Below are 12139 nucleotides of genomic sequence, written 5' to 3'. Positions count from 1 at the left end.
TGTGTGAGTGCATGTACATGTGTGTGTGTGAGCATGTACATGTGTGTTTGCATATGTGTGTGAGCATGTACATGTGTGTGTGTGTGCATGTACATGTGTATGTGTGTGTGAGCATGTACGTGTGTGTGTGTAAGCATGTACATGCATGTGTGTGTGTGCATGTTCATGTCTGTGTGTGCGCATGTACATGTGTGTGTGCATGTACATGTGTGTGTGTGAGCATGTACATGTGTGTGTGTGAGCATGTACATGTGTGTGAGCATGTACATGTGTGTGTGCATGTACATGTGTGTGTGTCAGCATGTACATGTGTGTATGTACATGTGTGTGTGTGTGAGCATGTACATGTGTGTGTGTGTTTGCATGTACATGTGTGTGTGTGAGCATGTACATGTGTGTGTGTGAGTGCATGTACATGTGTGTGTGAGCATGTACATGTGTGTTTGCATATGTGTGTGAGCATGTACATGTGTGTGTGTGTGTGTGTGCATGTACATGTGTATGTGTGTGTGAGCATGTACGTGTGTGTGTGTAAGCATGTACATGCATGTGTGTGTGTGCGCGCATGTTCATGTCTGTGTGTGCGCATGTACATGTGTGTGTGCATGTACATGTGTGTGTGTGTGCATGTACATGTGTGTGTGTGCGCATGTACATGTGTGTGTGCATGTACATGTGTGTGTGTGAGCATGTACATGTGTGTCTGTGTGAGCATGTACATGTGTGTGTGCATGTACATGTGTGTGTGTGAGCATGTACATGTGTGTGAACATGTACATGTGTGTGTATGCACATGTGTGTGTGTGTGTGTGTGTGTGTGTGTGAGCATGCTCATGTGTGTGTGTATGTACATGTGTGTCTGTGTGTGTGAGCATGTTCATGTGTGTGTGTGTGTGTGTGTGTGTGAGCATGTACATGTGTGTGTATGTACATGTGTGTGTGTGAGCATGTACATGTGTGTGTATGTACGTGTGTGTGTGTGAGAGCATGTACATGTGTGTGTGAGCATGAGCATGTGTGTGTGAGCATGTGTATGTGTGTGTGAGCATGTGCATGTGTGTGTGTATGAGCATGTACATGTGTGTGTATGAGAGAGCACGTGTGTGTGTGTGTGAGCATTTGCATGTGTGTGTGTGTGTGCATGTACATGTGTGTGTGTGCATGTACATGTGTGTGTGTGTGTGCATGTACATGTGTGTGTGTCTGTGTGAGCATGTACATGTATAAAAAATACATATGTCAGGGTTCTTATACAAACTATTTCTTTAAACAGCCCTGAAAACAGCCCTGACATATGTATTTTTCATATGTGTCCCTTTTCAAAGCGGCAATATGGTCACCCTACATATGGCGCATCCTTGCTGCTGACTGCTGAAGTTAAAAGAATATGGAAGTTAAAATTTCTTATAAATACAGATAGACCGAACATTAAAAAAAAAAAAGCTTTCCAATTAAATTCTACTATTAAATTTGACCTCTTTCTCTTTGCTGAAATTTAGCTTCTTTCCATGAGAGCATACTGTGATAAACTCTGGAGCATTTGCGTGACCACTATATGGCATCAGTGTCTGCAACAATGATTGTGACAATGCTATGCATCCTGCATACTCCTGATTCTACCTAGGTATGCTTTAATTGAAAGTATTAACACAGGATACCTAGATAAAGAGATACATTTGATAACAGTAGTAATTTGGAATGCTTTTAAAAGTTGTGTGCTTTGAATCATGATCAAGTTTTATTTTGACGTCCATATTCCTTTAAAGTGTTCTCATTCATTCTTGTCCTGTTTAGAAAAAAGAGTTGATATTTCCATGCATGTGTTCATGTGAGTGTGTGTGCATGTGTGTGCATGTAAAAGTGTGTGTGTGCATGAACATGTGTGTATGTGTGTGTGAGCATGTACATGTGTGTGTGTCAGCATGTACATGTGTGTATGTACATGTGTGTGTGTGTGTGAGCATGTACATGTGTGTGTGTTTGCATGTACATGTGTGTGTGTGAGCATGTACATGTGTGTGTGTGAGTGCATGTACATGTGTGTGTGTGAGCATGTACATGTGTGTTTGCATATGTGTGTGAGCATGTACATGTGTGTGTGTGTGCATGTACATGTGTATGTGTGTGTGAGCATGTACGTGTGTGTGTGTAAGCATGTACATGCATGTGTGTGTGTGCATGTTCATGTCTGTGTGTGCGCATGTACATGTGTGTGTGCATGTACATGTGTGTGTGTGAGCATGTACATGTGTGTGTGTGAGCATGTACATGTGTGTGAGCATGTACATGTGTGTGTGCATGTACATGTGTGTGTGTCAGCATGTACATGTGTGTATGTACATGTGTGTGTGTGTGAGCATGTACATGTGTGTGTGTGTTTGCATGTACATGTGTGTGTGTGAGCATGTACATGTGTGTGTGTGAGTGCATGTACATGTGTGTGTGAGCATGTACATGTGTGTTTGCATATGTGTGTGAGCATGTACATGTGTGTGTGTGTGTGTGTGCATGTACATGTGTATGTGTGTGTGAGCATGTACGTGTGTGTGTGTAAGCATGTACATGCATGTGTGTGTGTGCGCGCATGTTCATGTCTGTGTGTGCGCATGTACATGTGTGTGTGCATGTACATGTGTGTGTGTGTGCATGTACATGTGTGTGTGTGCGCATGTACATGTGTGTGTGCATGTACATGTGTGTGTGTGAGCATGTACATGTGTGTCTGTGTGAGCATGTACATGTGTGTGTGTGAGCATGTACATGTGTGTGAACATGTACATGTGTGTGTATGCACATGTGTGTGTGTGTGTGTGAGCATGTTCATGTGTGTGTGTGTGTGTGTGTGTGTGAGCATGTACATGTGTGTGTATGTACATGTGTGTGTGTGAGCATGTACATGTGTGTGTATGTACGTGTGTGTGTGTGAGAGCATGTACATGTGTGTGTGAGCATGAGCATGTGTGTGTGAGCATGTGTATGTGTGTGTGAGCATGTGCATGTGTGTGTGTATGAGCATGTACATGTGTGTGTATGAGAGAGCACGTGTGTGTGTGTGAGCATTTGCATGTGTGTGTGTGTGTGCATGTACATGTGTGTGTGTGCATGTACATGTGTGTGTGTGTGTGCATGTACATGTGTGTGTGTCTGTGTGAGCATGTACATATGTGTGTGTATGTACATGTGTGTGTGTGTGTGCATGTACATGTGTGTGAGAGCATGTACATGTGTGTGTAAGCATGTACATGTGTGTGCATGTACATGTGTGTGTGAGCATGTACATGTGTGTGTGTGTTTGCATGTGTGTGTGAGCATGTACATGTGTATGTGAGCATGTACATGTGTGTGTGTGCATGTACATGTGTATGTGTGTGTGAGCATGTACATGTGTGTGTGTGTGTCTGTTTGTGTGCATGTGTTTGTGTGTGTGAGCATGTATGTGTGTGTGAGCATGTACATGTGTGTGTGTGTGTGTGTGAGCATGTACACGTGTGTGCACGCATGTACATGTGTGTGTGTGAGCATGTACATGTGTGAGTGTGAGCATGCACATGTGTGTGTATGTGCATGTGTGTGTAAGCATGTACATGTGTGTGTATGTACATGTGTGTGTGTGTGTGTGTGTGTGAGAGAGAGCGTGTGCATGTGTGTGTGTGAGCATGTACATGTGTGTGTATGTACATGTGTGTGTGTGTGAGAGCATGCACATGTGTGTGTATGTGAGCATGTACGTGTGTGTGTGAGTGTGTGAGCATGTGCATGTGTATGTGTGTGTGTGTGAGCATGTACATATGTGTGTGTGGGAGAGCATGTGTGTGTGAGAGCATGTGCATGGGTGTGTGTGCATGTACATGTGTGTGTGTGTGTGCATGTGTTTGTGTGTGAACATGTACATATGTGTGTGTGGGAGAGCATGTGTGTGTGAGAGCATGTGCATGTGTGTGTGTGCGCATGTACATGTGTGTGTGTGTGTGTGCATGTACATGTGTGTGTGTGCATGTACATGTGTGTGTGTGTGCATGTACATGTGTGTGTGAGCATGTACATGTGTGTGTGTGTTTGAGCATGTGCATGTGTGTGTGTGCATGTACATGTGTTTGAGTGTGCATGTACATGTGTGTGTGTGCATGTACATGTGTGTGTGTCTGTGCATGTACATGTGTGTGTGTCTGTGCATGTACATGTGTGTGTGTGTGTCTGTGTGAGGATGTACATGTGTGTGTGCATGTACATGTGTGTGTGAGCATGTACATGTGTGTGTGTGAGCATGTGCATGTGTGTGTGTGCATGTACATGTGTGTGAGTGTGCATGTACATGTATATGTGTGAGCATGTACATGTGTGTGTGCAAGTACATGTGTGTGTGTGTGTGCATGTACAGGTGTGTGTGTGTGCATATACATGTGTGTGCGTGTGTGCATGTGCATGTATGTGTGTGCACACATGTACATGTGTGTGCGGGCATGTGCATGTGTGTGTGCATGTACATGTGTGTGTCTGCATGTACAAGTGTGTGAGTGTGTGTGCATGTACATGTGTGTGTGTGCATGTACATGTGTGTGTGTGTGCAAGTACATGTGTGTGTGTGTGTGTGTACATGTACATGTTTGTGTTTGTGTGCATGTACATGTGTGTGTGTGTGTGTGTGTGTGTTTGTGTGCATGTGTGTGTGCATGTACAAGTGTGTGTGTGCATGTACATGTGTGTGTGTGTTTGGGGCAGGTTTGAAACACCCCATGCTTGTTTGCATGAAAAGGCAACAATGATTTGCAGGGCTGCCATATTTTTTGGATTTTTCTTAGGAGGGATTGTAACAGGCCATGGTGCCTATTTATCAAGCCATCAACTGCATTCGTCGGCACCAATACGCTCACCTAACATAGCCTAACATCGCTGTCGCGGACCTGAATACGCTCTCCATAGTTAACAAAAAAGCTTTCAAAAAGCCGGGCACCAAGTACGGGACAATGAGCAGCGGACTGTTGTTAACAAACAGTCATCAATCTCGCTGCTCTTCGTCTTTTTCACAGCTTTATTTGTATACTGTTACTAAACACCCACACTATACTAAACTGTTTAACCCCTATACCACCGCTCCCGGACCCCGCCGCAACTAAATAAAGTTATTAACTCCTAAACCGCCGCTCCCGGAGCTCACCGCCACTCTTATAAAGTTATTAACCCCTATTCCTCCTCTCCCGGAGCCCACCGCCACCTACATTATGTTATTACCCCCTAATCTGCCGCCCCTACACTGCTGCCATCTACATAAAGTTATTAACCCCTATCCCGCCGCTCCCGGAGCCCACCGCAACTAAATAAAATTATTAACCCCTAAACTGGCAGCCCCCCACTTTGCCATAAACTAAATTAACCTATTAACCCCTAAACCTAACAACCCGCTAACTTTATATTAAATATTAACTCATCCCTATCTTATAGTAAATTTAAACTTACCTTTAAAATTACATTAAACTATATTAAAATAATAATTAACCTACCCTAACTATTATAATAAAATTACATTAAACTATATTAAATTAATAATTAACCTACCCTAATTATTATAATACAATTTCTTTAAACTATATTAAATTAATAATTAATCTAACCTAACTTTTAAACTAAAATTACATTAAACTATATTAAAATAAAAATTAATCTAACCTAACTTTTATACTAAAATTACATTAAACTACAAATTAAATTAACTATATTATATATTTAAACACCTAACCCTACTCAAATAATTTAAATCTACACTAAAAAATTACTAAAGTACAAAAAACTATCCAATCAGCCAATAGAATGCGAGCTCAAACCTATTGGCTGATTGGATCAGCCAATAGGATGAAAGCTCAATCCTATTGGCTGATTGCAACAGCCAATAGGATGTTTTTAACCTTAATTCCGATTGGCTGATAGAATTCTATCAGCCAATCGGAATCTAACCTAACTTTTATACTAAAATTACCTTTTAACTACAAATTAAATTAACTATATAATATATTTAAACACCTAACCCTACTCAAATAATTTAAATCTACACTAAAAAATTACTGTTACAAAAAACTAACAACTAAGTTACAAAAAATAACAAACACTAAGTTACACAAAAAAATAAACACTAAGTTACAAAAAATAAAAAAGAAATTATCAAAGTTTTAAACTAATTACACGTAATCTAAGGGCCCTATGAAAATAAAAAAGCCCCTCCAAAATAAAAACCCCCCTAACCTACAATAAACTACAAAAAGCCTTTAAAATGGTCTTTTGCGGGGCTTTGCCCCAAATAAATCAGCTCTTTTACCTGTAAAATAAAAAATAAAAATAAACAGTAAAACCCACCACCCACACAACCAACCCCCCAAATAAAAAGCTAACTAAAAACCTAAGCTCCCCATTGCCCTGAAAAGGGCATTTGGATGGGCATTGCCCTTAAAAGGACATTTAGCTCTACTGCAGCCCAAACCCTAATCTAAAACTAAAACCCACCCAATAAACCCTTAAAAAATCTTAACACTAACCCCTGAAGATCGACTTACAGTTTTGAAGATCCGACATCTATCCTCCAAGAAGCCAGCAGAAGTCTTCATCCAAGTGGCCGAAGTGTTCATCCAAGCCCGCAGAAGTCTTCACCCAGATAACATCTTCTATCTTCATCCATCCGGCGCGGAGCGGCTCCATCTTCCAGACATCCGACTTGGAGCATCCTCTTCTTACAGTGTCTTCTTCCCGAATGAAGGTTCCTTTAAATGACATCATCTCCCAAGATGACGTCCCTTAGATTCCGATTGGCTGATAGAATTCTATCAGCCAATCGGAATTAAGGTTAAAAACATCCTATTTGCTGTTGCAATCAGCCAATAGGATTGAGCTTTCATCCTATTGGCTGATCCAATCAGCCAATAGGTTTGAGCTCGCATTCTATTGGCTGATTGGATAGTTTTTTGTAACTTAGTAATTTTTTAGTGTAGATTAGTGTAAATTATTTGAGTAGGGTTAGGTGTTTAAATATATAATATAGTTAATTTAATTTGTAGTTTAATGTAATTTTAGTTTAAAAGTTAGGTTAGATTAATTATTAATTTAATATAGTTTAATGTAATTTTATTATAATAGTTAGGGTAGGTTAATTATTAGTTTAATATAGTTTAATGTAATTTTATTATAATAGTTAGGGTAGGTTAATTATTATTTTATTATAGTTTAATTTAATTTTAAAGGTAATGTCAGGGCAGCAGATTAGGGATTAATAAGTATAATGTAGGTGGCGGCAATGTCAGGGCGGCAGATTAGAGGTTAATAACATAATGTAGGGGGTGGCAGTGTAGGGGGCGGCAGATTAGGGGTGTTTAGACTCGGGGTACATGTTAGGTGTTACGTGTAAACATAACTTTTATTGTCCCATAGGAATCAATGGGATATCGGGCAGCAGCGAACATAAGATTTTGCTGCTTTCAGACTCCCATTGATTCCTATGGCATCCGCCGCCTCCAGGGCAGCGGATTGAAAACCAGGTACGCTGGGCCGGAAGAGAGGCGAACGTACCTGGTAGTCATTTGTTAACTAGCAAAAGTAGTCAGATAGTGCCGAATTTGCATTCGGAACATCGGTAGTGTCGGACTGAGACCGGTTATATTTAACATGGCTTTTCTATTTAATTGGAATGGGGTCATTATCTGCGAATCGGTAAGGTGCTCTCAGTCGTATATTTTAGATTCTAATTTATTTTCAGACATATAAGTTGCCTTTTTACTTAACACTCAGACACATTTCTAATTATAATTACATTTACTTATACAAAATGTCACCATGTGTTCATCACTAGGTGTTCGTTGGAGTGAGAAGATAAAGGGCAAAAGAAGGAGTGGAAAGGGAGTGCAAATAGGGTTGCCATCAAGCCAGGAATAACCTTGACAGTCCTGGAATTGTGATCATGTCTAGGTCAATCTTCCAAAGAGATGGTGAGGATAGGATGACAGCAAGTATAGAGTGCAGATGCTGAGGTCACTACTCTAGTGCACATGTGAGTGCAAAGTGCATAGGTTACATGAATGGCAACACCCACACTATGCCCCTTTCAAATAAAAGTGTCTTGACAAAAGCTAGGGAGAAGGTGGCAATTATAAGTAAAAGTGTTGTTTGGAATAAAAAGATAAAAAGATATGTGTTTTCTGTTGTAAAAAATGAGCAATATTTCCTGTTCCAGAGGCAGCATGGGTCCACGGGAGAGTCTTCGAATGTCTCATGTGGCCATAATGGTCAACAGCAAACTTTACCCTGTATATGAGGGGTAGTTAATTATTACATTTATATAAAACATCTTTATTGTGCTTTCACGTTAGTTTTTATTTTAAATTGAGTAATGAATTAAATTTAGGTTAAGCTGAAATGTCTGCAATGCAGTTTTTCTGTTACTGCCAGTATAGTTATCATAAATCATATCCTGCTAGATAAATATTTATAGGAAGTATCAGCATCATTAAAAACCTGTGCAAAATAATGCATATTTGACTGTATACTATTAAAAACTTACATGGTCTGGGCCTACAACATCAAATATTTGGCTGGTATGGGGTATTGGGCCTCTTAGACATAAAAACACCACATAACTTTCTCCAATTTAATTCTTGACTGCGTCTTTGGTTGTACATATGACTAGGGACCAATTCATTAAAGGGAGAAATGGAGGTAACAATGATAAGTCATAAGAAGGACTGTTGAGATGGTGGTCATGGTAATAATGAACAATATGCAGTACTTTGATTGCAGTCCGTATATATATATATATATATATATATATATAACATAAAATTATGTTTTCAAAATTTGGGTCTTTACAAATTTAAAATAATAGCTAAATCTCACTAAAACTAGTTAAGCAACAAAACCCACACACAAGTCTATTTTAGGTTAAGCGGCATATAATAGGCAGGTGCCATGACAACGTGTCAGTCATTTTAGATTTATATGATGTACTTTACGCCAAAAAACTCAAGAACTCATCAATGCACAGAAATTACTTGGATTATAATGTCTACAATTGAAAATTCATCTTCACTTATGTGCCTTAAAGTGTCTCATTATTTTTAACCCATTTGCTGGATAAATGTTGGTATCTCATTGTAGAATGATACCTCATTTAAGGCTAGATTACGAGTGGTGTGCTATTTTTTGCTCCCGCTCCTGTGTAAACTAGACTATCGCAAAACACCTTAAAGGGACAGTATACTATAAAATGTATTTTCTCTTAATGTATTTCCAATTACTTTTTTTACCAGCTGCAGAGTATAAAATATATTAGATTTCCCTTTTTAAGGCTTATTTGTGTACATGAATTAGCTGATTTTGTGTTTTGAAGCCACAACCTAATAAAATGGGTTGAGCTTGTAGGTATAATCAGATCTCATTACTGTATCACATTGTGTAAATATACCTGCTTATTTATCTATATCTGTCCATAAACCAATCACCAATACTCAGAGAAAACAACGGAAAATTAACATTTTATTACCTTATCGCTTCTATAACCCACTGGGAGTGTAATTTCTTCTACTGGCTGCATTAACACAGCTTGGCCTCAAGGCCAAAAACTTTAAGGATGGGTGGGGATACCACAGGCTACATAAACTATTTCAAATACCAATATAAGGGCAATGGAAATACTTATAAACAATTGAATACACTCCAGCAGAACATTTTTAAGTAAACTGTCCCTTTAATGTATTCCCACATATATAACTATATACTGGTTTACAAAGACAAGAAGAGACAGAAGCGCCACATGGCCCAATATTGTCTGGTCCAAAAATGAAATAAATGTGTGTGCACATAAACTCACATTTGTGGAAGCACCTCAATTAGTGCTATAGCAGCAGTCTGGGATTTCTTACAGTCACCCAGGGGACCAACCTCCGGTATTGGTATGATGTCTATATCAAAACGACATAAAGAGACACAGGTTCCTATATGGCCTAGTATTGTCTTAACACAGGTGAGTCAGTGTGTTAATAGAAAGGTACTCACATTTGTTGTAGCATCTCCCTTGATGCTATAGAGGCAGGATGGGATCAATATAGTCACCCACCAGACTTAAGCAAAGGCCTGCTGGACACAAATGGAAGTCAGGAACCGCCAGAGGTCAGGGGAGACCCAGACTAGAGAACCCCTCTCACCAGAGGGGTAGATAGCAACAGGTCAAGGTTGAGCAACAGCTCAAGGCTGTTTCATCAGGCTTCACGATGAAGCCTGATGAAACAGTCTGGAGCTACCTATTTACCATTGGGTATATATATTTTCTTATTTTGTCTTTCTCTTAGGATGTTTGCATTACATCTATCTTGCTGTTACTATTTAGACTGTATAGTCTCATGACCAGTACATTATCTTAATCTTTCTCTTATGAGGTATATGTTTATGTCATATGACATATAAGACTTTGTCATTTATCACCACCCTTATTAGGAGTTTAGATTTATTCCCCTTTAGGGCGCCCCCTCCTATATCTTGTATATACTGGTTTCAATTACCAGTAAATTGAGACATTGGCCTCTAGTTATCAACGTGTCTACTTACATGTTAGAAATAAAAGAGAGGGCGCCACATAGCGTAATAAAGTTTGATGCAAGGCCAACTAGATGGATCAAAAAGGCTTACCAAAAGAATATGCACCGTTCTATGACCAGTGCTATCGGGAAGGCTAACACTCTCAGTGGTTAGTACACTGGTAGATCTGTATTCTGCTGCGTCCGAACGGAGACCAAAGCATTCTTAGTGGCTCACTGCCAGGTGAACAACCTTCTCAACAAGAGTTGTATCGTAATACTACAGATAGTATACAATTCGTTGGTCCTTCCAACGTAGGATATCAAAACGAATGACAACTACCGTATATTGTAACGGTAGTTGTCATTCGTTTTGATATCCTACGTTGGAAGGATATCCCACTGCAACTATAATAAATGTATCAACCCCTAAACCGCCTATACCGCCACCACCTATAATAAATTTATTAACCCCTATCCTGCTGATCCCGGACCCCACCGCAACTAAATAAATTGTTTAACCCCTAAACCGCCGCTTCCGGACCCCGCCGCCACCTATATTAAACTTATTAACCCCTAATCTGCCACCCCTACACCGTTGCCACCTATAATAAATTTATTAACCCCTATCCTGCCCCCCCTACAGCGCCGCAACCTATAATAAATGTATTAACCCCTTTCCTGCCCCCCCTACACCGCCGCAACCTATAATAAATGTATTAACCCCTTTCCTGCCCCCCCTACACCACCGCAACCTATAATACATTTATTAACCCCTATCCTGCCCCGCCCACACCGCCACCACTATAATAAAATTATTAACCCCTAAACCTAAGTCTAACCCTAACACCCCTCTAACTTAAATATTAATTAAATACATCTAAATAAATGTAACTCTTATTAAATTAATTATTCCTATTTAAAACTAAATACTTACCTTTAAAATAAACCCTAATATAGCTACAATATAAATAATAATGATATTGTAGCTATTTTAGGATTTATTTTTATTTTACAGGTAACTTTGTATTTATTTTAGCTAGTTAGAATAGTTATTAAATAGTTATTAACTATTTAATAACTACCTAGCTAAAAGAAATACAAAATTACCTGTAAAATAAATCCTAACCTAAGTTACAATTAAACCTAACACTACACTATCATTAAATTAATTAAATAAATTACCTACAAATAACTACAATTAAATACAATTAAATAAACTAACTAAAGTACAAAAAATAAAAAAAGCTGTTACAAAAAATAAAAAAAATAAGTTGCAAATATTTCAAAAATATTACAACAATTTTAAGCTACTTACACCTAATCTAAGCCCCCTAATAAAATAACAAAGCCCCCCTAAAATAAAAAAATGCCCTACCCTATTCTACATTAAAAAGTTAACAGCTCAATTACCTTACCAGCCCTTAAAAGGGCCTTTTGCGGGGCATGCACCAAAGAAAACAGCTCTTTTTGCCTGTAAATTAAAAATTCAACCGCCCCAACATTAAAACCCACCACCCCACACACCCCTACTCTAACCCAAACCTTCCTTAAATAAACCTAACACTACCCCCCTGAAGATCATCCTACCTTTA

The sequence above is a fragment of the Bombina bombina genome, chromosome 1 (genome assembly GCF_027579735.1).
Source record: "Bombina bombina isolate aBomBom1 chromosome 1, aBomBom1.pri, whole genome shotgun sequence".
NCBI classification, from domain to species: domain Eukaryota; kingdom Metazoa; phylum Chordata; class Amphibia; order Anura; family Bombinatoridae; genus Bombina; species Bombina bombina.
Note: the sequence above shows the minus strand (reverse complement) of the source record.